At 41.0% G+C, this 25,646-nt stretch overlaps 1 pseudogene; it reads right to left on the bottom strand.

Moving 5' to 3' along the window:
* The window catches only part of LOC116528655, a 62,409-nt pseudogene extending 46,044 nt beyond the window's left edge, over positions 1-16,365 (bottom strand).
* Between the last annotated feature and the right edge of the window lie 9,281 nt (positions 16,366-25,646).

Genomic DNA, 25,646 nt, shown 5'->3' with positions numbered 1-25,646 from the left:
AAGCTGTGGACTAAGGACAGAAATGTAAGACTCAGAGTATTATTCCTAGACTTCTAAATCTAATAATTTTTTTTTCCAGTTGGATCTCAATAGTGCTTGGGACCAGTGATTGTTTTCTTCCTTCTATCCCCACCCTATCTCCCCCTTTAAATGGGGAAATCACTATAACTATTTTCCTATGTCCATCCCATCATTGTATTTTGAGATCACATCACTTGTTTTCTAGTTTTACAAGTCAAAAATGGAGATAATTTTTGCCCCATTTGATCATACCAGGAGTTTCACCCATATATTATTGAAAGAATGAGATTTAGAACTTCTTGGTCAGTGATATCTAGATGAGATTTTGGAATTGCATTGATATTGTAATGGTCTGAGACTTCTGGGAATGTTGGGATTGGGTGAATGTATTTTTCATGTGGAATGGTTGTGAATCGTTAGGGACCAGAGAATAAACTACAGTAGGCTGAACAATGACTCTTAAAGTAGTCCATGTCTCAGTCCCCAGAATGTGAATATTTTGCCTTAAATGGCAAAAGGGACTTGGCATGTAACTAAATTAGGTATCTTGAAATGAGATTATTTTAGAGTATCCATCTAGACCCATCAGTGTGCTGTATTCAGGAAACACATCTCATGTACAAAGACACACATAGACTCAAAATAAAGGGATGGAAGAAGATTTACCAAGCAAATGGAGAACAAAAAAAAGCAGGGCTTGCAATCCTAATCTCTGATAAAACGGACTTCAAATCAACAAAGATTAAAAGAGACAAAGAAGGACATTGCATAATGGTAAACAGATCAGTCCAACAAGAAGAGCTAACTCTCCTAAACATATACACACCCAACACAGGAGCACCCAGACACATAAAGCAAGTTCTTAATGACCTAAAAGGAGATTTAGACTCCCACACAATAATAGTGGGAGACTTCAACACTCCACCGTCAATATTAGACAGATCAATGAGACAGAAAATTAACAAGGACATCCAGGACTTGAATGCAGAGCTGGACCAAGTGGACCTAATAGACACATACAGAATGCTCTACCTCAAATCCACAGAATACACATTCTTCTCAGAACCACATCATACTTACTCTAAAATTGACCACATAATTGGAAGCAAATCACTTCTCAGCAAATGCAAAACAACGGAAATCATAACAAACAGTCTATCAGACCACAGCACAATCAGATTAGAACTCAGGATTAAGAAACTCACTCGAATCTGCAGAACTAATTGGAAACTGAACAGCTTGCTTCTGAGTGTTGACTGGATAAACAACGAAATGAAGGCAGAAATAAAGACTTTCTTCAAAACCAATCAGAATGAAGATACAACTTACCAGAATCTCTGGGACACATTTAAAGCAGTGTCGAGAGGGAAATTTATAGTAATAAATGCCCACATGAGAAACAAGGAACAATCTAAAATTGACACCTGTCATGAAAATTGAAAGAGCTAGAGGAGTGAGGTCAAAAAAGCTCAAAAGCTAGCAGAAGACAAGAAACAACAAAGATCAGAGCTGAATTGAAGGTTATAGAGACACAAAAAACCCTTCAAGAAATCAATAAATCTAGGAGGTAGAGGTAGTTTTTTGAAAAGATCAGCAAAATAGACAGACTGCTAGCCAGACTAATAGAAAAGAGAGAAGAATCAAACAGATGCAATAAAAAATGATAAAGAGGATATCACCACTGATTCTGCAGAAATACAAATTACCATCAGAGATTACTACAAACAGCTCTATGCACATAAACAAGTAAAGCTAGAAGAAATGGATAAATTCCTGGACACTGGCACTCTACCAAGACTAAACCAGGAAGAAGTTGAAACCCTAAATAGACCAATAACAAGGGCTGAAGTTGAGGCAGCAATCAATAGCCTACCAACCAAAAAATGTCCAGGTCCAGATGGGTTCACAGCTGAATTCTACCAGACATACAAAGAGGAGCTGGTTCCATTCCTTCTGAAACTATACCAAACAATACAAAAGGAGGGAATCCTCCCTAACTCATTCCATGAGATGAACATCATCCTGATGCCAAAACCAGGAAGAGACATAACTAAAAAAGAAAACTTCAGGCCAATATCCATGATGAACATTGACACAAAATCTTCAGTAAAATACTGGCAAACCGAATGCAACAGCACATCAAAAAGCTTATTTATCACGATCAAGTAGGCTTCATCCTGGGGATGCAAGGCTGGTTCAACATACACAAGTCCATAAACATAATCCATCAAATAAACAGAAACAAAGACAAAAACCACATGATTATCTCAATAGATGCAGAGAGGGCCTTTGACAAAATTCAACAGCCCTTCATGCTGAAAACTGTCAATAAACTAGGTATCAACAGAAGGTGTCATAAAATAATAAAAGCTATTTATGACAAACCTACAGCCAATATCATACTGAATGAGCAAAAACCGGAAACATTCCCTTTGAAATCTGGCACTAGACAAGGATGCCCTCTCTCACCACTCCTATTCGATATAGTATTGGAAGTTCTAGCCAGAGCAATCAGGCAAGAAAAAGAAATAAAGAGTATTTAGTTAGGAAAGGAAGAAGTCAAATTGTCTCTATTTGCAGACGACATGATTGTATATTTAGAAGACCCCATTGTCTTAGCCTAAAATCTCTTGAAACTTCAGCAAAGTCTCAGGATACAAAACCAATGTGCAGAAATCACGAACATTCCAGAAATCACATATGCTTGTGATATACACCAATAACAGACTTAAAGAGAGCCAAATCAAGAACAAACTGCCATTCACAATTGCTACAAAGAGAATAAAATACTTAGGAATACAACTAACAAAGGATATAAAGGACCTCTTCAAGGAGAACTACAAACCACTGCTCAACAAAATAAGAAAGGACATAAACAGATGGAAAAACATTCCACACTCATGGTTAGAAAGAATCAATATCATGAAAATGGCCATAGTGCCCAATGTAATTTATAGATTCAATGCTATCCCTATCAAGCTACCAATGACTTTCTTAATAGGAAAAAAAAACACTTTAAACTTCATATGGAACCACAAGAGAGCCCACATAGCCAGGACAAGCCTAAGCAACAAAACAAAACAAAGCTGGAGGCATCACACTGCCGGGCTTCAAACTATCCTACAAGGCAACAGTAATCAAAACAGCATGGTACTGGTACCAAAACAGAGACATAGACCAATGGAACAGAAAAGAGGCCTCGGAAGCAACACCAAACATCTACAACCATCTGATCTTGGACAAACCTGATAAAAACAAGCAATGGGGAAAGGACTCCATGTTTAATAAATGGTGTTGGGAAAACTGGCTAGCAATGTGCAGAAAGCAGAAACTGGACCCCTACCTGTCATCTTACACTAAAATTAACTCCAGATGGATTATACATTTAAACATAAAACCTAATACCATAAAAACCCTAGAAGAAAATGTAGGCAAAACCATCCAGGACATAGGCATAGGCAAGGACTTCATGACTAAAACACCAAAAGCAATGACAACAAAAGCCAAGATAGACAAATGAGATCTAATTAAACTTCAGAGCTTCTGTACAGCAAAAGAAACAATCATTAGAGTGAACTGACAACCGACAGAATATGAAAAAAATTTTGCAATCTACCCATTTGACAAAGGGCTAATATCCAGAATCTACAAAGAACTAAAACAGATATACAAGAAAAAAAAAACTCATTCAAAAGTGGGCAAAGGATATGAACAGACACTTTTCAAAACAAGACATATATGAGGCCAAAAAACACGGGAAAAAATCTTCATCATCACTGGTCATTAGAGAAATGCAAATCAAAACCACGTTGAGGTATCATCTCATGCCAGTTAGAATGGCGATCATTAAAAAATCTGGAGAAAACAGATGCTGGAGAGGATATGGAGAAATAAGAACACTCTTACACTGTTGGTGGGAGTGTAAATTAGTTCAACCATTGTGAATGACAGTGTGGTGATTTCTCAAGGATCTAGAAATAGAAATTCCATTTGACCCAGCAATCCCATTACTGGGTATATACCCAAAGGACTATAAATCATTCTATTATAAAGACACATGCACACGTATGTTCATTGCAGCCCTGTGTACAATAGCAAAGACCTGGAACCACCCAAATGCCCATTGATGATAGACTGGACAAAGAAAATTTGGCACCTATATACTGTGGAATACTATGCAGCCATAAAAAATGATGAGTTCGTGTCCTTTGTAGGGACTTAGATGAATCTGGAAACCATAATTCTCAGCAAACTGACACAAGAACAGAAAACCAAACACCAAATGTTGTCATTCATAGGTGGGTGTTGAATAATGAGAACACGTGAACTCAAGGAGAGGAGCATCACACACTGGGGGCAGTGAGCAAGGGGGCTAGGGGAGGGACAGCGGGGGGGTGGGGAAGGTGGGGAAGGATAACATGGGGAGAAATGCTGGGTATAGATTAAGGGGGAATAGGGGCAGCAAACCACCTGGTTATGTATGCACCTGTGCAACAACCCTGCGTGACCTGCACATGTACCCCAGAACCTAAAGTAAAATAAAGAAAAAGAAAAAGGAAACTCATTGCTGATAGCAGCAAAATTTAATTTGTACTCAGATTTGAGGGACTAGAACTAATTTCCTTCTTTCCTTCTTTCTTTCCTTCTTCCATTCCTTCCTCTCTCCTCTTTTCCCTCTCTCTCTTCTTATCATCATTATTTATGATGACTGATATGGTTTGACTGTGTCCTCACCCAGGTTGGAAAATTTGCAACCTGATAATGTGATAGAAAAAAAATTCCCATTTTCTAAGGAGACATTCAAGCCAGCTGCAGAAATTTGCATAAGTAATGAGGATGAAGTAACTGAATGTTGATCCCCAAGACAATGGGGAAAATGTCAGAGGTCTTCACAGCAGCCCCTCTCATCACAGGCCCACAGCTTTAGGAGGGAAAAATGGTTTCATGGGCCAGGCCCAGTATCCCTCTGCTGTATGTAGTCTAGAGAGTTGGTGCCCTGTGTCCCAGCCACTCTAGCTGTGACTAAAGGGGTCAAGTTATGGCTCAGGCTGTTGCTTTAGAGGGTGCAAGCCTCAAGCCTTGGTGGTTTCCACATGGTGTTGAGCCTGTGGGTGCACAGAAGTCAAGAATTGAGATTTGAGAACTTCCACCTAGATCTCATAAGATGTATGGAAAGGCCTGGATTCCCAGGCAGAAGTTTACTGCAGGGGCAGGGCCCTCATGGAGAAGCTCTGCAAGGGCACTGCAGAAGGGAAATGTGGGGTCAGAGCCTCCATACAGAGTCCCTACTGGGGCACTACCTAGTGGAGCTGTGAGAAGAGGGCCACTGTCCTTCCAACTACAGAATGGTAGATCCACTGACAGCTTGCTCTGTGCACCTGGAAAAGTCAGGGACACTCAATGCCAGCCCATGAAAGCAGCCAGGAAGGAGGCTATGCCCTGCAAAGCCACAGGGGCAGAGCTGCCCAAGGCTGTAGGAGTCCACCTCTTGCATCAGTGTGACCTGGATGTGAGACATTGAGTCAAAGAAGATAATTTTGGATTTGACTTTAAGATTTGGCTGCCCAACTGGATTTCAAGCTTGTGTGGGGCCTGTAGACCCTATGTTTTGGCCAATTTCTCCCCTGTGGAATGGCTGTATTTACCCAATGCCTGTATCCCCATTGTAGATAGGAAGTAACTAACTTCAGATTTTGCAGGCTCATAGGAAAAAGGCACTTACCTTGTCTCAGATGAGACATTGGCCTGTGGACTTTTGAGTTAACGCTGAAATAAGACTGTAGGGGACTGTTGGGAAGGCATGATTGGTTTTGAGATGTGAGGACATGAGATTTGGGAGGGGCCAGGGGTAGAATGATATGGTTTGGCTGTGTCTCCACCCTCATCTCATCTCGTAGCTCCCATTCTTTTCATGTGTCATGGGTGGGACCCAGTGGGAGGTAATTGACTCATGGGGGCAGGTCTTTCCTATGGTGTTCTCATGTTAGTGAATGGGTCTCATGAGATCTGATGGTTTTTTAAGGGAGAGTTTCCCTGTACGAGCTCTCTCTTTTGCCTGCCAGCATCCATATAAGTTGTGACTTGCTCCTCCTTGCCTTCTGCCAAAATTGTGAGGCTTCCCCAGCCATGTGAAACTTGGAGTTCTCCATTAAACTTCTTTTCTTTGTGAATTGCCTGGTCTCAAATACGTCTTTATCAGCAGCATGGAAATGGACTAATACAATGACAGTATTATCTATGAAGAACCTATTTCTGGGGCAAAGTATGTTCTTGATGCAATGAGTTCAGTGTTTCCTCTATGTCTAGAGGTGCCTCTGCTTATGGAATATCTTACAGATTCTAATTTAAAGGATATTCAGATATAAGCTAATAATCTCCTGAATGAGGTTTCCACTGCATTCAGATGAATATTAAAAATACTATACTTCATAGATCAACCACATGTTCTTCAATGCCAAAATGTTCTGATCTGCTCTGCAAGCAAACAAAAGGATCCAAGTGTTATAAATTTCAACAAATGAGCCAAAATAATTAGTTTTCTTAGATGATTAAAGAACGTAATAAGCAAAAAATGTTCCACAATCAGACTGGTAGAGAAGCAAATTCTCTGTTTTTATTAGCAGCTTGCTTGCAGATTTTTTCTTCAGCTAATGAACACTCTAATAGCTCACGGGAAAAACAACCCAAATGCTGCAAACTCTGACCACTGCTAACCAAGGAGCCGGTGTTTAAATGTGTTTTTTTTTTTTTTGGAGCCGGTGTTTAAATGGGGTGGGCCAGCTGTACATACTGCTTCTCTTCATTTTCAACCTGAAGTAATTCCACTACCCTGTCCATATGGTCCAACCTCTGACTAAAATCCTCTAAGTGCTGTGTTGGAAGAAAATCCCACAGAGGACTTCCTGCAGACTGAAGATATTATCCGCTCATGTATCTGCCAGTTGACCAGCAAAGAACATCTGGCAAGGCAGCTGGAGGGATGTCATATGCTAGCTAGTAGGGGGCCGGAAACAGCTTACTGGGCACCAAGGGAAAGGGCCATGGCAACTGGCAAATTGCATACTATACATTTTACTAGAGCAAATTTGTTGTGATGCTTTGTCATTTTTCAAAGGCAAGCAGATTTTCCCTTCTTCCTGGTTCCTTTTGCTGCATCAGTTAATTATGAAAAGCACTGAGCACAGTGCTTGGGAATTAAGTGCTAAAAAATACTAGTTACCATTACTTTTTGCTGTGTTGTTATTACAGCAGGACTGCTCCCTCACTGCATGGTCACTGAATGTCCCAGAATTCAGCTGCACGGTTGAATTGTGAGCTTTAGTGGGACGTCAGGAAACAGGTAGTTAGTGGGTCAGTGAGTGTCTATGCTGTTTCTGTTACTTGGGCAGCACATTTTTGTTTGGAATAGTAAAACCTATCTTTGTGGTGGCATCCCAATGAAGGAGGAATTTGTATCTGGCAGGTGTGTTTACTTTGAAAAGTTGACCACCAGTCAAAGACCACCAGAACAGCACCTGTTATGACAATGATAAGTCTTGTCTGCTTCTCTCTGAGAACTATTATTAGAACTGGAAAGGGTTAACTTTTTCATCCAAAACAAGTGATTAAAAGAACCACAGCAGACCTGGAGATGTGAGGATAATTATAGAGTTAATGTTTTCTTTCCTACTGGAAACAGCTGGATAAATGGTAGCTATGGGATTTCCCTTCAACCTGCACCGTCCACAGGTTCGGTACCTTTATGTGAGTGAGACTGCATTATTTGTAAAAGACAAGTAAAGCAGGACTGTTCTTTCCTCTTTTTGAAAAATGGTTTTGATGTTTTGGAATATACTAGAAACATGTCAGGTACCTATTAAGAATATGTACAAAGACAGAATTTGGTAGATGTAATCAATGGCCATGTTTCCAAACTTTGGGGTGCATGAGAATTATGCAGGGGGAAGATGATGGGGGGATGGTTATGTGTGTGGGCAGGGGGCATGGGGTGAGGGTTGTTTAAAGTGAAGATTCCTGGGCTACATTCTAGAAAATCTGATTTTATAGGTTTGGGAAGGGACATTAGGAATTTGCGCTTTAACATGCAGGCTTGTCAGGAGACAAGGAGCCTGTGGGCCAAGAGGCTGAACATTTAGGAAAATGGCTTGGTTTACACAGGAAGATTTGACACTAGGAAATAAAATACTGCATAGAACTCTAAAGAGGTAGAGGACCTGGAGAGAGATCATTTACTAAATATTATGTTGATAGTAGAATCCTTTCACCCTTATTGTAAAGAGTAGTGCTTATGAGACAGTATAACTAGTGGACTTCGTGGGCTCTGGGTTCAATTTGCAGGCCACACCATTTACTATCTGGGTGACTTTTGGCTCAGTGCCTTAGTTTCCTAAGCTGTAAAGTGAGGATAATCATAGCATCTACTTCATAATGTGATGATGGACTAATAATACTAGCTAGCAATGATAGGGATTACATGTGGAGAAAAATTATGTGAGGTCTTTTACATGGATGGACTCATTTAATACTTTCAAACCCTAACAGGCATGCATAGTTGTTTCTAACTGGAAAAATTAGGTTAACAATTGACTTAAAGTCACATGGTTAGAGAATGGCAAGGTTGGGGCTCAGATCTGGGTGGGCTGGCTGCAGTGCCCACCTTCATACCTTCCTTGCTATCCTGTAATGAAACATGAGTTCCTCTTCCTCTCCCTATTATTTAGCTCCAGACAGGCCATGATTAGTTCCGGTTAAGTAAAATGTCATGTTAGCTGAGAAAAGTGAATTCTGCATGCGTGCCCAGGCCCGGGCTATAATGCAGGAGAGAGTGAGTAGTGTTGTGATTCCCAAGCAGTAGCTTCAGCCCGGCTGTGTACCTAAGTGCCCCAGGGCCAGCTGTCTGAGAGAAGCTGTGGTTGGCTGCGGCATAGCTTAACCTTTTCCACTGGTGGCCTTAGCTTTTCTAAAGTAAAAGGAGCTGGTTTGCCTTTGCACCATACCTCCCCCAGCAGCAACAGCCACAGCAAAGTTCTTGCCAGAGACAAGCACGGTCTTCATTTGAGGCCCCGGAGCTCAGTGGGGTGAAGCCGAGTATACTCTATTTCTTTGTTGGTGCTGCCATAAGAAAGTACTATGGACAGGGTGCATAAACAAGAGAAATGCATTTTCTCACAGTCCTGGAGGTTAGCCCTCCAAGATCAAGGTGTTGGGAGCATTGCTTTCTTCTGAGGCCTCTCTCCTTGGCTTGCAGATGGCCATCTTCTCTCTGTGACTTCAAGTGGACTGTCCTTTGTGTGCACCTGTATCCTGATCTCCTCTTCTTAGAAGGGACAGGGTCATACATTGGATTAGGGCCTACCCATATGACCTCATTTAACCCTAATTACCTTTTTTAAAGGCCCTGTCTCAAAATATAGTCACATTGTTAGGTACTGGGGGTTAAGACTTTAACATATGAATTTGGAGAGGACATAATTCAACTTAAAACAGGCCTGTAATAACTGTAGTAGGTAGCTACTAATTATTGAATGTGCCAGGTCTGCACTCAACACTTTTTCGATGCTGTCACATTTAATCCTCAAAGTAAACTTCCACTTATTTTCAGGGGCAGCTCCCCTGCTGGGCCCACCACCATGGGGACATCCCCTTTACTGTATGTCCCTCTCTTCACTTGTGCAGAGATTGGCCGCTGCAGGCTTGGTGATAAGGTGTCATAAAGCTGCCCTTCCATTGCCCGACTGTGTGTATCTGGTCTCTGACAAGGCTGTGGCTTCAGCACTCCTAGTGCTGTTTCTTGTTTTACCCCAGGTCCTGGCAGTCCTTGTGTCTGGAGAGGCAGGAGCTCTTCCCTAAGTACTCACTTGAAGAAATGGAACTCAGTTTACTAAGCCCAGTGATCTCTCTCTTGCATTCACATGCGTTCGTGTTCTCTCTCTCCCTCTCTCACTCTCTGTCTCTCTCTTTGTGTGTGTGTGTGTGTGTGTTTTGTTTGCCTGATTTTCTGTCACCAGATTGCTCCAGGAGCAGTGATGCTCTTAATTAAGCTGAGATCCAAGGTGCTTAAAATGCAAAATTCTCAGGCAAGCTGGCGAATGCCTGAGGCTGGAAAAGGATGTTCTTAACTTTCAGAACCCTAGATGCATCACACCATAAAAATACCTTCGTTCCTATAGAGCTAGCTCACAGGACCAAAGAGTGAGATCCATCTACACTGAGGGGAGTTTATGGAGGAGCTAGACTCCTCTGTGTGTTCTGCAAGCTAGCTGGAACCTGAGGGGTTGCATTTAACAGTCAGGAGGGGCCACAAGTGGCCTCATGGTGTACCTCCCCTACCACATGAGGGTAGCCTGAACTCATGAGAGGATGAACCAATGAGCTAATGAAGAAATACCTGGGCAAGGAAGTTCTGGTTCTTAGAAAAGACAGGAGACCAAGAGCCCAGCCATGGACCCAGAGATCACAAGTACATAAGGGGAGGTTGCAGCTGGCCAGGAAAAACCTGAGAATCATGCAGAAATGGTCTTTAGTTCTCACCTCTCATTGTTCAGTACACAAGTTGAACTTCTTCCCTTTGATACAACTTCACTTTTTCTCCTTTTAGGACTTGTGGAGAAGGAATTTGGACTTTTCAAATATGGTCTATCACTCAGCTCTTGTCACTCAATCCCCTACTCATCCCCCTTTGGTGCTGAGCAGGTGTCTGCAAGTATCCACACCACCTCTGCTCCTCCTTCTCTTTCCTTGCTCCTTGGAAATGCTGCACGTGTTTTTTCATCTGTGTCTAGACTCTCTGGAGCTACTTAAATAAACGTCCATGTTTATAGGATATTGACAAGAACTCCAGCCTCCCCTGTTCTTTCTGAGACAGCAATTTCTTTATTATGAATCCAAAGCAGAGCTCCCAAGTTAAGTGAGGTCTATAGGAGGGAAGGGCAGGAATTGTCATACGACAGTGAGGGGTGTTACAGTTACCCCACAATCCTGTATTTAGCTTCTGCTCATATCCAGTTGACCTGGACTTGGTCTGACCTTTGCTCATATATAAGGTGGTGTGCCTACTAAGATAAAGCTGCATCTGCTTGGCAGGACAACTATAAACAACAAAGTACCCACTTTGGGAAGCCCACTTAGTCCTGCCCAGGTAGTTGCTTGACTTACAGAGAGCAATAGAGTCCCCACTAACGTCCACATGGACTGGGTGCTCTTGTGCAGGGCACAACTTGTATGACAGTTCAGGGCAGCCCTGGATCTTGGTCTCAGTGCAGGTGGAGGGGCCATGAGTCCATTGATTCCCTCCACTATGCCCCGATCTGTGTCTTGGATCCCCAGATAGTGGTCTCCCAGCTTCTCTTCCTTTCCAGCCCAGCCAAAAGCCTTTTGTATCTCTTGTGTCCTGGAGCCCATACCCGTGCTTGGTTATTTTGAAAGTTCTGGTGACTGGGTGACTTTGGTTTGCTAGTTGGATGTTTAGAATGTGATGGGAATGCAGATCTTTTGCATTTATTGTCTCCAGGCCTGACTGTGTGGGCAGGAAAGCCGTCTACAGCATCTCAATGACAGTATTCATACTATCTGTGAAACAAGTATTTTCCAATCAGGGTGTGCAGGGAGTGATATGCAGCTTGTCTTCCTGCAGAGAAGGAGAGAACACCGAATTACTTCCCAGTTCTGAGTAATTTCAGCCCCGAATTCTGTCTAACCATGTGCTGCTGATCAGCTTGATACCAGAACGTTGTGTCTTCTGCCTGCTTCATTATTTTCCACGGATGTTGGGTGCTGGCCTGGTAGGCTTTGACCCCACTCATCCAACTCATTTTTTGAAATAGACATTGACTGGTAAAGAAGCACTTCTCTTTTGCTAAGTCCTGAGTCAAAATTGCTTATTGCTCTGTGTCCTGGATACACCTGCAGATGTGCAGTGACGCAGCCAGCCTGAAAAAACTGTAAAGCACATCATGTGTGTCTTTTGGGTCTCCCTCACCCTTCTGGCAGTCATCTTTTTCTTCCTCCTAGGACTCCTCTGTCTTCCCCTTACACCAGTCTGGATCATTTTCTTATTCTTCCCCACGGACGAACTAATCTCTAATAGGGAATTGTTGAACAAACCAAGTGTTAACCGATAATGTCTTAAGCTTTACTCCCCCACAGGGTGCTGGCATTTTAAATGGGGATTTACCCCAAATGAATAAGGTCATAATCCTTAAAAGAGAGGTCGTATTCTTCCGGAACTTTACAAAGTCAGGGTGCCTTTATTCTCTAGGTTAGATCTACTTATAGATACTTACAAAGAAGCAATGAGGTGGAAATTTCAGGGCACTGAGAGAGACCTACAGGCCACTCAGGTTGCACCAAATGACATTTCCTTCTCTGTTCAAACAGTGTGCACTATTCATACAGTTTCATGAGTCTTGTTGTTCTCTATTGCTTTTTATGCAATACATTTCTTTTCACAATTTGAACAGATTTCAACCCTCTAAATGCATGGGTTCAAGGTGGATGAGGAAGGTTAGTTCACAAGCAGCCACTTGTTCACTGTGCTCTGGGTCTTTTTTTTTTTTTTTTCTTTTTCTTTTTTTGAGACAGAGTTTCGCTCTTGTTACCCAGGCTGGAGTGCAATGGTGCGATCTCGGCTCACCGCAACCTCCACCTCCTGGGCTCAGTCAATTCTCCTGACTTAGCCTCCCGAGTAGCTGGGACTACAGGCATGCGCCACCATGCCCAGCTAATTTTTGTATTTTTAGTAGAGACAGGGTTTCACCATGTTGACCAGGATGGTCTTGATCTCTCGACCTCGTGATCCACCTGCCTCGGTCTCCCAAAGTGCTGGGATTATAGGCGTGAGCCACCACGCCCAGCCTGCTCTGGGTCTTTCTATGTAGTCCTCTGAGATGGATAGTGTTGACCATAGGGACGAGGTGATCTCATTTTCAGCACATTTAACTCTGGACATGTTTCTTGTTCTTTAGTAGCACATTAAACAGCAGGCTGGCACAGTTTTGAACTGAGATTTTGCACAGAAAATTTACAAGCATCTCCCTTTTTTCTTTTGGCAATGATGTGAAATTTGTCTTTCTGAAGTAAATGGGTTTACCAGACCTTGATGAACTTTACTTGGCTTGAGAATGACACTTGAGTCACTAATTATTAATTCTGTGGGTTTTGTTTTTCCTCCAAGCAAGAGCAATAGTTTACTAGCTATTTTAGCTGTTAAGAGGAAGATTATATAAAAGGAAATTCAATTAAGTGTCTGTTAAAGTGAATAGTCTTTGATTTTGACGGGGGCCTCTGCCAAACCTTCATTTGACAATATATCCATGGTTTTGTTTGTTAAATTGAAAGCCTACAACGTGGCAAGACATAAGGACAAGCTGAGGTTATAAAGATGGAGACAATGCATTTTCTACTCTCAAGGAGCTTGTTCCTTTTTGCAAAAGACTGAGTAGTCTAGGTGTCAGGGCTTCAGCTTCCTTACCTTTAAAATGGAGATAACAGCAAAACTACACAGTGGGCTGCTATGATGATGAAATGAGGTGAGATTGTAAAGCAATTAGAATATTTCCTGGCACATATTAAGTACTTTATGCATGTTTCAACAAAATACAAGATAAAACATGTGACAAGAACATAGATTGGGAATGTGCACATACACATGGGTGTGCAGAAAATACTCCAGCAGGCACCAAAGATTCAGAGGAACAGAGTGTGATGGTTGGGGCTGGCTTCACCCATGGGGAAGTGGAGACTTTCTCTGGGTCTTGAATGATGAGTAAGAGTTCAGTATATAGAGAAATGGAGTGTTTCCAAGAAAAGAGAGAGCACAGCTGTTGTGTCGCTCAAAGAGCCCTGTCTATAACATTCTGCCCAGAAGCCTTCTCCGACCACCAGCTCACCCCACTGGATTAGTTCAGATCAGGCATGTTATAGTACTTGGTACAAGCCTCTTTCTCATGATTATCTCGACATTTTCTAGCCATTTTCCTCTAATATTTATTCAACAACGTATACTGAGCACCAGCTTTGTGTCAGGTGTTGTACTGGCCTGTCTGTTCTCAGGAACTCCTGGAAAAATAAGATGTTCTCTCTCTGGCGCCAGGAGCTCCCAGGACACACTGCTTGGCTCAGTGTAGCAGTTTAAAAGAGCACTTTTGAAAGAATTTATGTGTGAGTTAGTGAAGTATCTGGCTAATCCCTAGGTTTTTGATACCTAAAGGATTATCTTTAACTGAGAAACTCAGGGATATAGAGCTTTCTGTCAGGGGAATAACTGGACAAAAAAATAATTGTTGTGTTCACTGTTTCTGTGATCTGTTTATCCAAACCTGTGCAGAGTTGATTTTTTTAATTTTTTAATTTGAATTTTATTCTCAACTTTTTATTTGGTAGAGACAGGGTCTTACTATGTTGTCCAGGCTGGTGTTGAACTCCTGGCCTCAAGAAATCATCCTGCTTCAGGTTCCTAAAGAGCCAGGATTACAGTTGTGAGCCACTGCCCCTGGCCAAAGAATTATCATTTTTTTTTTTTTTTTGAGACAGAGTCACTCTTGTTTCCCAGGCTGGATGCAATGGTGTGATCGTGGCTCACCACAAGATCCGTCTCCCAGGTTCAAGTGATTCTCCTACCTCAGCCTCGAGAGTAGCTGGGATTATAGGTGCCTGCCACCATGCCCTGCTAATTTTGTATTTTTAGTAGAGACGGGGTTTCTCCATGTTGGTTAGGCTGAAGAATCGATTTTTATAAAGAGCTTGTAGCACCTCAAAGGAGAAAGAATCATTGAACATCATTAGTTTCCCCTTAGGAGAACTTTTTAAATTATCTGTCAATTTAACTGAACAATTACATGTTGCAGCTGTTTCCCGGAGCCAGCTTGTGGCTTCTGAAGTCTGTGTCTATTTTACATTGCCTCTGTCTGTTCCATCATTGGGATCACAACTGTATTTTGAAAGTAAGAGATCCCCTGAAGTGAGATTTGGGGATGGAAGTGTGTGTGTGTCAGGCTGGGGGGTTTATAAGCAGGATCACAAAGCTGCCTGGCAATTTTCAATCTCAGAAATCCTGTGTTAGGAAAAATAACAGCCATGCAATGGTTCCTTAAAACGTTTCAACATTTCTCATTTTGCCCTGTAGTAGTGAAGATGCATTTTACTCCTGACTATCTCAGTTACAGCAGAGAACTCAGATCTTTTAAATCAGATTACAAAGAGCAGCCAGGCATGGTGGGGCTCACACCTGTAATCTCAGGACTTTGGGAGGCCGAGGTGGGCAGATCACCTGAAGTCAGGAGTTCGAGACCAGCCCTGCCAACATGGTAAAATGCCATCTCTACTAAAAATACAAAAATCAACCTGGCATGGTGGCAGGCACCTGTAATCCCAGCTACTTGGGAGGCTGAGGAAGGAGAATTGCTTGAACCCGTGAGGCGGAGGTTGCGGTGAGCCGAGATCGCGCCACTGCACTCCAGCCTGGGTGACAAGAGTGGGACTCCATTTCAAAAAAAAAAAAAAAATAGCACAAAGATCCTGTGTTTTGGAGACTCATCTCTTAATCTACAGTTAGAGATTCACACATCTATGCTAATTCTATTCTTTTTGCGGACAACAGAATGATTTTTAAAAATTGATAGGGATAGGGCCTTTACATAATCTTGGAGCCAGTGTTTTATATCTTGGATTCTATTAAATCATAAACATATAAGATATAATGATGTAATAAAATATATGTAAAGGATATAACCACATACAATATATATTAATACGGTTGTATTTTGTAGAAGCTATCTCTGTGGATTATGTGAGTGTGACTTATCTTCTCTTTTTCCTTCCTTTCCTTTTTTTTCTTCCCTGCCTTCCACCTTCCTTTCTTCTCTCTACAGCTTTTTGTTGTTGAGGAATCTCAAAATATTGGGATGTAAACATGAAATAATCGTTTACTCCTGACAACCCCAACTATACCTTTCTGACCCTTAAGAACATCAAAATCTGATTCCATAACTTTTGGGGCATGGTTTCCAAAAAAGTTTTATTCAGTTTTTTGAAAGGCTTAATTCTATTCATTTAAAAATGGAAACTTTATATTTAGTTTAAAGCCACCCTCCCTTCCCCATTTCAAAGTAGATTTTCATCACTGCCCTTGTTCATCCTCCCCTCACCCCTCACCTTTCCTCTGCTTTTACTCTGGGGTTGTGCTGACTGGAGAGACAGCATGGTGCTCCCCTTTGTGGTCATGACCAGCCAGTGTTCAAGCTCTTGTCTTGACGTGGACAGGTGGGGCCGGCTACCCCAGGCACTGGTGGTACCCTGAGGGTCTGTGGCATCATGAGGGTGTTCATGGGCAGCAGCGTCACACCGCATCCCTGTGACATGCACTCTTCTTTGTACCACTGTGAGCTCCCCATCTCATCCACTCTTCACAGCGATCGTTTCTGGGGTCTGTTGCTAGGAAGTGATTTGACTTTTGTAACTTTGAATATCTCAGGGAGCAGGAACTTACAGAAGAGACCCATGCCGTATAATGTCCCAAGCTTGTAACATGCCTGGTGGTTTGGCAGCATTTCAGGCAGAGAGGAATTGAATATTTCAGTATTCCTGTCTTTCAGATCCCCTGAAACTTAAGTGTTATTCTCAGAGCCTCCTCTGGCTTTATTGTGGGTTTATCATCTCATGGGAAGGTCAGGAGAGGAGAGATTTTTCTTTTCCCCAACTCTAAATTTCAAAGACTAGCTTTCTCCATCCAGCTGCCTGCTTGTGTACTGGGGTGGTGAAATATTGGAGCAATCATGTTGCGCAAGTTCTGTTTAACAAGCTTCTATTACCAAGATGGGCTGGTGGAAAGGGACTGCCCTGACAGCCCATAGTTCTCTCTGCCCTGAATACAGAGTAACCAGAATGCTTTCTGGGGAAACAGAAGAATCTCCCTCCCCCCTAACAGGATCCTAATAGAGATGCATTCATTCATCACCTATTCCTTAGGCTAAGCATTGCGCTAAACACTGGCAACAGGGCGATAGTTGCTATTCTCACAGTGTTTACAGTTTAGTGGGGAGACATAAACAGAATATGGTAGAGATGCACTGAGAACAAAAGGAGAGGTTCCAGAGTGCAGGGAATGGGAGCTGGGAAAAGGATCCAGAGGAGGCTGCCAGAGGTGAGGCTAATAGAACAACCAAATCTTTAAGGATGTTGGCCTGGCAGACAAGGTAAATATGGCATTCCTGGCACAGGAAATGACACTCGCAAAGTCCCAGAAGATTGAAAGTGTCACTTAGTCGAGGAAATGGAAGGAATTCCATATAATCCAGGGATGGGTGTTCCAAGGGAAATGGCAAGGATGATGCAGCAGGGGAAGCAGGTGAGAGCGAGTTCATAGAGGGCCTTGGCTACTATACTCAGTTACCAAGAAACCTGAAAGAATCTAGGGGTGGCTGGAATGGTGATCACATGTTACATGATCAGATGTGTATTTTCTAAAGATCTCTGACAGAGCTAAGGAGAGTGGAACCAGTTTTTGTATGAGCAGGTGGATGATGATAAACAGTGGAAGCAAGAACACCAATAAGAAGGTGATTTTCGTAATTTGCTTAGGAAATTATAGTTTGTGCACAAAGGCACCAATGATAAGGATGGAGAGAAGGAAATGAACATGAGAGAAACTGATTTCTTTTCAGATAGAATTGACCCAATTCAGTGACTGGATGTGGAGAGAAGAGAAACAGGGGCCTGTGAGAGCTCTTAAATTTCTGTCCTGGGTCATGAATGTTGTGGTGGTGTTCATGGGGAGAGGACATCAAGTAGAGAAACTAATTTGGAAGGAAAGATGATTTCAGTTTGAATGTGTTGGATTTGAAATACCTGTGACATGTGGATGGGGGATGTTTATAGGCACTTGAATAAACTGACACAAAGGAGGTTGAAGACACAGAGCTGAGGAGGACAGCACATCGGTGCCTGCTGATACCTTCACACCAGCTGCCCTGGGACCAGCAGAGATGAATGGAGACCTAGATAATTGATTTTATGTGACCTTTTAAAAACATCTGTAAGATTATTACAAATACATTGGCAAGTAAAGAAAAAAGTCTTTTGTTAGGCTACTCGTTTTGAGCTTTGGTTCCAAATGCAAGGTCTGAGAGCAAATGACATCTCAAGGTCCCTTCCCATATGAGGATTGTAGGAGACCTGGTGGACAAAGGGAGGTATTTTTAAGTGAAGCTCTATCTTACAATTACAACTGCAGGACAGGAGAGAAATCAGACTTTGAGCTAAGATAGCATTTTTCCCCTCCTCTTTGATTTCAGCTTTCATTGAATTTGGAAATCATATCTTTCTTTATCTGGGTCAAGGACTTGAAAAGGCTAAGTGAGCTCAGTACAAAACAGCATGTTTAGATGTTTGCATTAATCCCCTCAAATCACTCACCTGAAGAAAGTAGAAAAAAATGACAAAAATAAAGTGTTTCCTTCTCATTTTACTTTAAACTTAGCTACTACACTTATTCTGAAACCGTGCTGCTTTGGTAAGTGGATAACTGGCATTAATGACTTTTGTTGTCATAGCCATTGAATTCCCCGCTTCTCCAGAATCTAAGCTTTCTCGGAAAAGTATCAGATATTCTCAGGATTTCAGTTTCTTTCAGTTGTTGACAACCTGGTAAATACACTGTAAGTAGAATAATCCTTTAAGAGTGTACAAGCCAGGCAGAACAGTTTAAGGAATAATAATTCTTTAATTTTATAGAAAAATCTTAGAATTCTAATAGATAAATTAACACAGGACATAAATGTTTTTCAGAAAAAAATTAGATAAGAATATAGGAAAACTTCTATACATACCAGTCGTCAGAGGCCTAAAATATAAACAAAATTTAAGATGCATTTAAAGTCATATTAAATTACAAAAGTATTGTTTTAAATGATGAATCTCAATCCTGGGAAATATTTGATGAAATGTTTTCACCATTATTCTCTAGTGGCAATGTAAACATTGGCAGAATGGTTTTGTAAGTAACAAAATAGTGTACTTTAAAAGCTATAAAAATGTTCACACTGTTTGACTTAGTAATCCCACTCTGGGTGTTATTTTAAGAAAATTCTCTAGAAGAAATATAAAATCCACATACTGGAAATTGTCACTATTGTTTTAAGTATCCAGAGCAGTTGAAAAAAAATCACAAGCCCCTAAATGATTCCAAATTTGACTTAGCAAATTATGGGACTCGACTCAATATAAAGTTAAAAATTATGAAAATTTATAATTGTTAAGACAATATAGAAACAGGGAAACTGGTTATAGATACTTCAGGAGGAATAAAAAAAAGAAATGTGAAGACATTTTGTTTTACCTTATAATTCCAACCACCAAAAAAAAAAAAAAAAAAATTCCTGTCTATTTCTTTTTGATTGGAGTGTGAGTACTTCACAGCTAGAAACTCTGTCCTCGTCACCATATTTCTCTAGTGCCCAGTGAATGTCTGCCAAATTGAATCAAATCTGTGCGAATCAAATATGTACAAATGGAATGGGTAGGGGATTTAAATAAACTTTTCACTGAAAAATTTCCTAATGCCCACTGCATATATGCCATCATATGAGAAACAAAGATATGAAATATTTTCTCAAATTTTTAAGGATAAAATAATTTTTGGGAAAAGTATATTTCATGATAGTGTCATATTTTACAGAAAATATATTTTTGTTTATATATGTTTTATGGGAAATATATTTGTTCATATATCATACATGTATTAGAGTTTAGGAGAAATCATATGTCATGGATATGATATGAGTATGATTATATTCTAGTCTTGAAAAAGTATTAAATCACATAATTATTTGTACTTAGCTGTCAGTGTTTAGCAAATATATTTATTGTGTGTCAGGTAGTAACAGGCAATGAAATACAACACATTAACTGGTAAATGAAGTTTCATATCATACATGTGGTTCTATAAAATCAAATATTGGTAATACATTGCAGAAAATTAGGTTAACTTATAAAAAGCAAACTAAGTTAAATGAGTGCATTTAATGAATCCTACTATATTGCATATATTACACGGAGATAAAGTAATATATCACAAATACTGGTATAAAGTAAATGAAAACATAAAATAAATTTGCATGACTTCCTATGCAGAAATGCTTAGTACTTGTTCAGGGCTTCTCATCCTCAGTGCTGTTGACGTTTTTGGCCTGGGTAAGCCTGTCATGCGGTAGAAGTGCAGGGCTGTTCAGTGCCTGGCAGGATGTTTAGCAACATTCCTGGCCTCTGTCCACTAGACAGGCCAGTAGCAACTTTCCCCAAATATGACAACCCAAAGTGTCTCCAGACATTGCCAAATATCCCTTAGGAGGCAAAATCACTCCCTGTATTAACCAGGGATCTCCATAGAAACAGAACCAATAGGATACCTACCTACCTACCTACCTACCTATCTCTAACTGTGAGGTGATTTATTACGGGAATTGGCTCACATAACAATGGAGGCTAAGAAGTTGTGTGATATGCTGTCTGCAAGGCAGAAAAACAGGAAAGCCAGTGGTATAATTCAGTTTGCATTAGAACGGACAAGAACCAGAGATGGCAATGGTGAAAGTCCACGTCTGAGTTTGAAGACCCAGGAGGCAGGAGCACTGATGTCCAAAAGTGGAGCAGATGAATGCCCCATCTCCAACGGAGAGAGCAAGTGTGCTTTACACTGCCGTTTTATTCTATTTGGACTCAAAGTGAATTGGATGAGCCTACCCACATTGGTGACCAAAATGTTTTTTACTCAGTCTGAGGATTCAGATGCTAAGCTCTTCCAGAAACACCCTCGCAGACCACTATGGCTTGAATGTGTTTGTTCCTCCAAAATTCATGTTGACATGTAATTCCCTATGCAACAACATTAAGAGGTGGGGCCTTTATGAAGTGATTAGGCCATGAGAACTTTGCAGCCCTCTTGAGTAGGATTGGTGACTCTATAAAAGTGCTTGAGGGAGTGACTTCATTGACTCCATGCCTTCCACCACCTGAGGACACAGTGACAAGGCACCATCTCATAAGCAAAGAGCAAGCCCTTGCTAGACACTGCATCTGCAGGCACTTTGATTTTGAACTTTCCAGTCTCCAGAACTGTGAGAAATACAATTCTCTTCTTCAGAAGTTACTCAGTCTAAGACATTTTGTTATAGCATTATGAACTAACACAGAGCACAGGCAAGTATTATTATGTGAGAACATAATAAAAATAGAAAAGAATTAATGAATTTAAACAGAAATATATAGGAGTGCCTCCATTTCTTTTGACCTATGGATTATATAGCAGAAAAATATTTAGATCTAACATGTTCTGGATATAGTCCAATCTCTGTCTCCTGTCAGATGGTAGGCTTCATTTTTTGTTAAAAAAGTTGCTGGTAGAACCTGAACTTCACAGGGGTGATGTTTATGTTTTGCTTTTAGTTTATTTTATTGTAATCTTAAGTGCTTGGATGTAATATAACTTTGATTCTTCCCTCATTCACTTTCTTTTTCCTCCTCATCCACCCCCTCTCTTTTTCTTGTGTATGTGCAGAAAAAAATGCATCTTGTATTATCGTAAGTATTATAATTTAAAAATGTGATGAAATAATGAATTCATATACTTTTAACCTCTGCAGTGCATGTGAAGATGCTCTTTGCCTGTAGATACTAGAGCATCTTTCTCACAGACCTTCAGCCTTCAGAGACCTCCTAACCTGTGAAGGTCATAGCACTGTCGGAAAACATAGACCTTGAAGTCAGCTAGGCATGTTTTGAAGGTTTGTTTTTGAAATAAGCCTGCCAAGTATTTTTAGAAAACTTATTAATCTCCAAGTCTCACTTATTATACAAATCGGGTTAATAATACTGCATTATAGGGCGATTTGGGAGAGCCAAAGGATGATTCTCCTGAAACACCTGGTACTGTATCCAGGCATATATTGGGCAGTTATGTTAATTACCTACACATCTTCTTTCTTTTATGAAATATTGCAGGTCATAGATCACCATGGCTTTGAAAACTGGCATACCCTGCTGTATTAGCTTGCTAAAGCTGCTATAACAAAATATCACAGATAGGATGGCTTCAATGCCAAGTTAATTTACTCAGGGTTCTTGAGGCTGAGAACCTGAGATCAAGGAGCCAGCAGGATTGGTTTCTTCTATGGCTTATCTCTGTGGCATGTAGGTGGCCGTCTTTTCCCTGTATCTGTGTGTCATCTTTCTTTTGTCCATGTCTGTGTCCAGTTTTTTTTCTTGTAAGGAAATCAGTCACAGTAGACTGAGGCCTACACTAATGATGTAATTTTAACTGAAATGATCCTCTTTAACCCATTTATGCTGCAGGTTGCAATTTTCTGAATTGCAGATGTGTGGAAAATCAGAACTTGGTGATGACCTTGAGCAGTGGGACATAAAGAACTCCCACATGCTCAGTGTTCCAATAATGGAACACTAGGCCTAAATGAATTCTAAAGATCCCATCTCCAAATATAGTCACTGTAGTAGTCTGTTCCCATGCTGCTAATAAAGACATATCTGAGACTGGGTAATTTATAAAAGGAAAGAGGTTTAATTGACTCGCAGTTCCACATGGTTGGGGAGGCCTCACAATCATGGCTAAAGGTGAATGAAGAACAAAGTCACATCTTACATGGCAGCAGGTGAGAGAGCTTGTTCAGGGGAACTCCCAAGTATAAACCTATCAGATCTTGTGAGACCCATTCACTACCACTACCACAGGATGGGGGAAACTGCCCCCATGATTCAATTATCTCCACCTGGTCCCACCCTTGACATGTGGATATTAATACAATTTAGGAGGAGATTTGGGTGGGGACACAGCCAAACCATTATCAGTCACATTCTGGGGTACTCTGGAGATTTGGACATCAACATGCAAATTTTGGGGGAGGCACATTTCAGCCCATGCCCTGCCCTCCTCCTCATGTTAAACTTCAGAGAAGTGCTCCAAAGAGAAACTCTGCAGGGACTCTGATAAACCCATGTTAACAGTGCCTCATCATTCACTATTAGTAGCTTTTTCCTATGTGTTCTAACAGTTTTGGCAGCAATTGCAAAAGCATACACCTAGCTGATGTATTTAGTGAATAAGCTATTGAGCATACCCTTCATTCTTTTAATCTTCTACCCACACAGTTAGTGGGTCTGTCCACAAATATCTGCTGAGAATGTACTGTGTCCCAGGTACTACCCTAGGCCTTTAGAGATGAGAAGAACACAAAGTATGCTTTTGGGAGCTCAGAGTCAAGAGAGAGAGGAAGGAGAGGGAAAGAGACTCAGAAATAGGCAATTCTGAAACAACGTAGTTGTGCAAGAGAAATAAGAAAATATATATGAAATTTAAATAATTACCATATTACTCTAATATTATAAATGAAGTTGGAGAATTTCCTTTCCTGGTGAGACTGAGAGTTGAGAGTTAAGGGTTAGGGTTTGAGAACTGCAATTCAGGCACCCCTTATCCACATCCTAAAATGAAGTTAATCTAGACTACCAGCTTGCTTATCATAAAGATGAAAGTCTGAAGTTTAGGTAATTTGGAAATTGGACTAATCTCTATACCAAGTAAATAAACTGAACTTTTACACTTTTTTGGGGGATGGAGTTTTGCTCTTGTTGCGTAGGCTGAAATGCAATTGCACATTCTGGGCTTGGTGCAACCCCCATCTCCCAGGTTCAAGTGATTCTCCTGTCTCAGCCTCCCAAGTAGCTGGGATTACAGGCACCCACCACCAGCCCTGGCTAATTTTTGTATTTTTAGTAGAGATGGGGTTTCAGCATGTTGCCCAGGCTGATCTTGAACTCCTGACCTCAGGTGATCCGCTTGCCTCAGCCTCCCAAAATGCTGAGATTACAGGTGTGAGCCACCATGCCCTGCAAACTTTTATACTCATAAAAGAGTAATTTATACTTAAAAGTTTTTGTTAAATTTATAGGTAACAGAACTATAGATGAAAAGCCATATGTCAAATAAAAAGTGCTGAAATACTAAAAAATACTCCCAAATACTTAATATAAATACTAAAAAAGTACTAAGGATGTAGGAATGCAGAATTACAAGAGTGTTGGAAGGCAGCAATAATAAAGCCAACATTGATTCTTGCATCCCCTAGGCAAGCCAAATTGCCAGGCAGCTTTGGTTCTGTGGGCTTTAGGGGGGTCGGTTTGAGGGGATCTGGTTCAGAGGTAACAGATGTTATGCATTGTTGGTCAACTTTAGGGAAGTCCTAGGTAGTAGCCCCTAAGAAAGACTCAAAAAATGAACTGTCTTTGGCTCCTAGAGGACCAATGGGATTAAAAAGATTTCTGTGGGTGTTTGAAGGGGAAGAAGGAGTGAGTTTCTTCCACAGCCACTGTCCTCAGTGGCTTTTATTAAGATGTCGGGTATGGGTAAAGGTTCAGTTTCAAATGAGTTTTTAAGAGCTCTGTTTTACCACATCTTTTTTGACAAAGTCTTGCCCTGTTACCCAGGCTGGAGTTCAGTGGCATGATCTCAGCTCACTGTGACCTCTGCCTCCTGGGTTCAAGTGATTCTCCTGCCTCAGCCTCCTGAGTAGCTGGGAACACAGGCATGCACCACCATGCCCAGCTGATTTTTATATATTTTTTGGAGGCGGAGTTTTGCCGTGTTGGCCAGGCTAGTCTTAAACTCCTTACCTCAAGTGATCCACCCACTTCAGCCTCTCAAATGCTAGCCTTACAGGCATAAGCCATCGCACCTGGCCTTACCATGTCATTGAAAAGAATCTACTAACCATTTTCTCTGAGAACTGGAAAGTTCTGAGGAATTGTGAATGTTTCTGGATGTAGTGGTTATTGGAAAACTCCAAAATTACCAGTAAGTAATGGTTATCTATACAACCAGCTGTAGTCTGCTCCAACCGAAAATGTCTATAAGCTCACCTTTTGAATTGATCTACTTCTGAGTGGTGAACAGAGATGCCTAGGTTTGCCCTTTTGCCTTTCCTGAGAAGTCCCTGAGTAGGGAAATCAGTTCTATTTAAGTAAGGCATGTGGAAGCAGGTAATGTACAGGATGGTATGAGGGGGCCAGAGTGAGGAGGGTCCTGGCTCTGGCCTACTTCATAATTTAATTACTGTCGACATTGGGTTTTATAGCCATCGGTTGGTACTAACACATTAATCGTTTAATTATGATGCTCTGAAGCTGAGTGGAGGTTTGCAAAATATTCTGAGTACCTTGAAAAAGTGGCATTATTTGTGTGTAAAATATTACTAAATGTGTTGTTTGCCAAATAATTCAGAGAAAGGTTCAGCTGACTTGCTTTGGTTTGCTGATTTAGAAGTTTTTCTTCAAAGTAGAAGTAATGATTCTTTTGCTTAAATGTAGCTCTGGGCACAGTTACAAGTTTTCAGCGTGTTTTTGGCTTCCATTATTCTACATCAGCTATTCAGCAATTTGCCATTTTTGTTGTTGTTGTTGTTTTCTTAATGCAAAATGTTATTTGTTAAACATTCTTCCTGCTGGTAAAATATGATCACTTTTAGTGATTCTGCTACTGGAGCTAAAAATAGCTTTGCTGATATATAAGTAGACGGTTGAAGAGGGGAGCTGACATTTTGTATTTTGATAAATTTTAGCTGAAT

Source organism: Sapajus apella, unplaced genomic scaffold (genome assembly GCF_009761245.1).
Source record: "Sapajus apella isolate SASKATOON/1434 unplaced genomic scaffold, GSC_monkey_1.0 scaffold59, whole genome shotgun sequence".
NCBI classification, from domain to species: domain Eukaryota; kingdom Metazoa; phylum Chordata; class Mammalia; order Primates; family Cebidae; genus Sapajus; species Sapajus apella.
The sequence above is the reverse complement of the archived record's forward strand: the minus strand, read 5'-3'. Positions and strand labels throughout refer to the sequence as shown.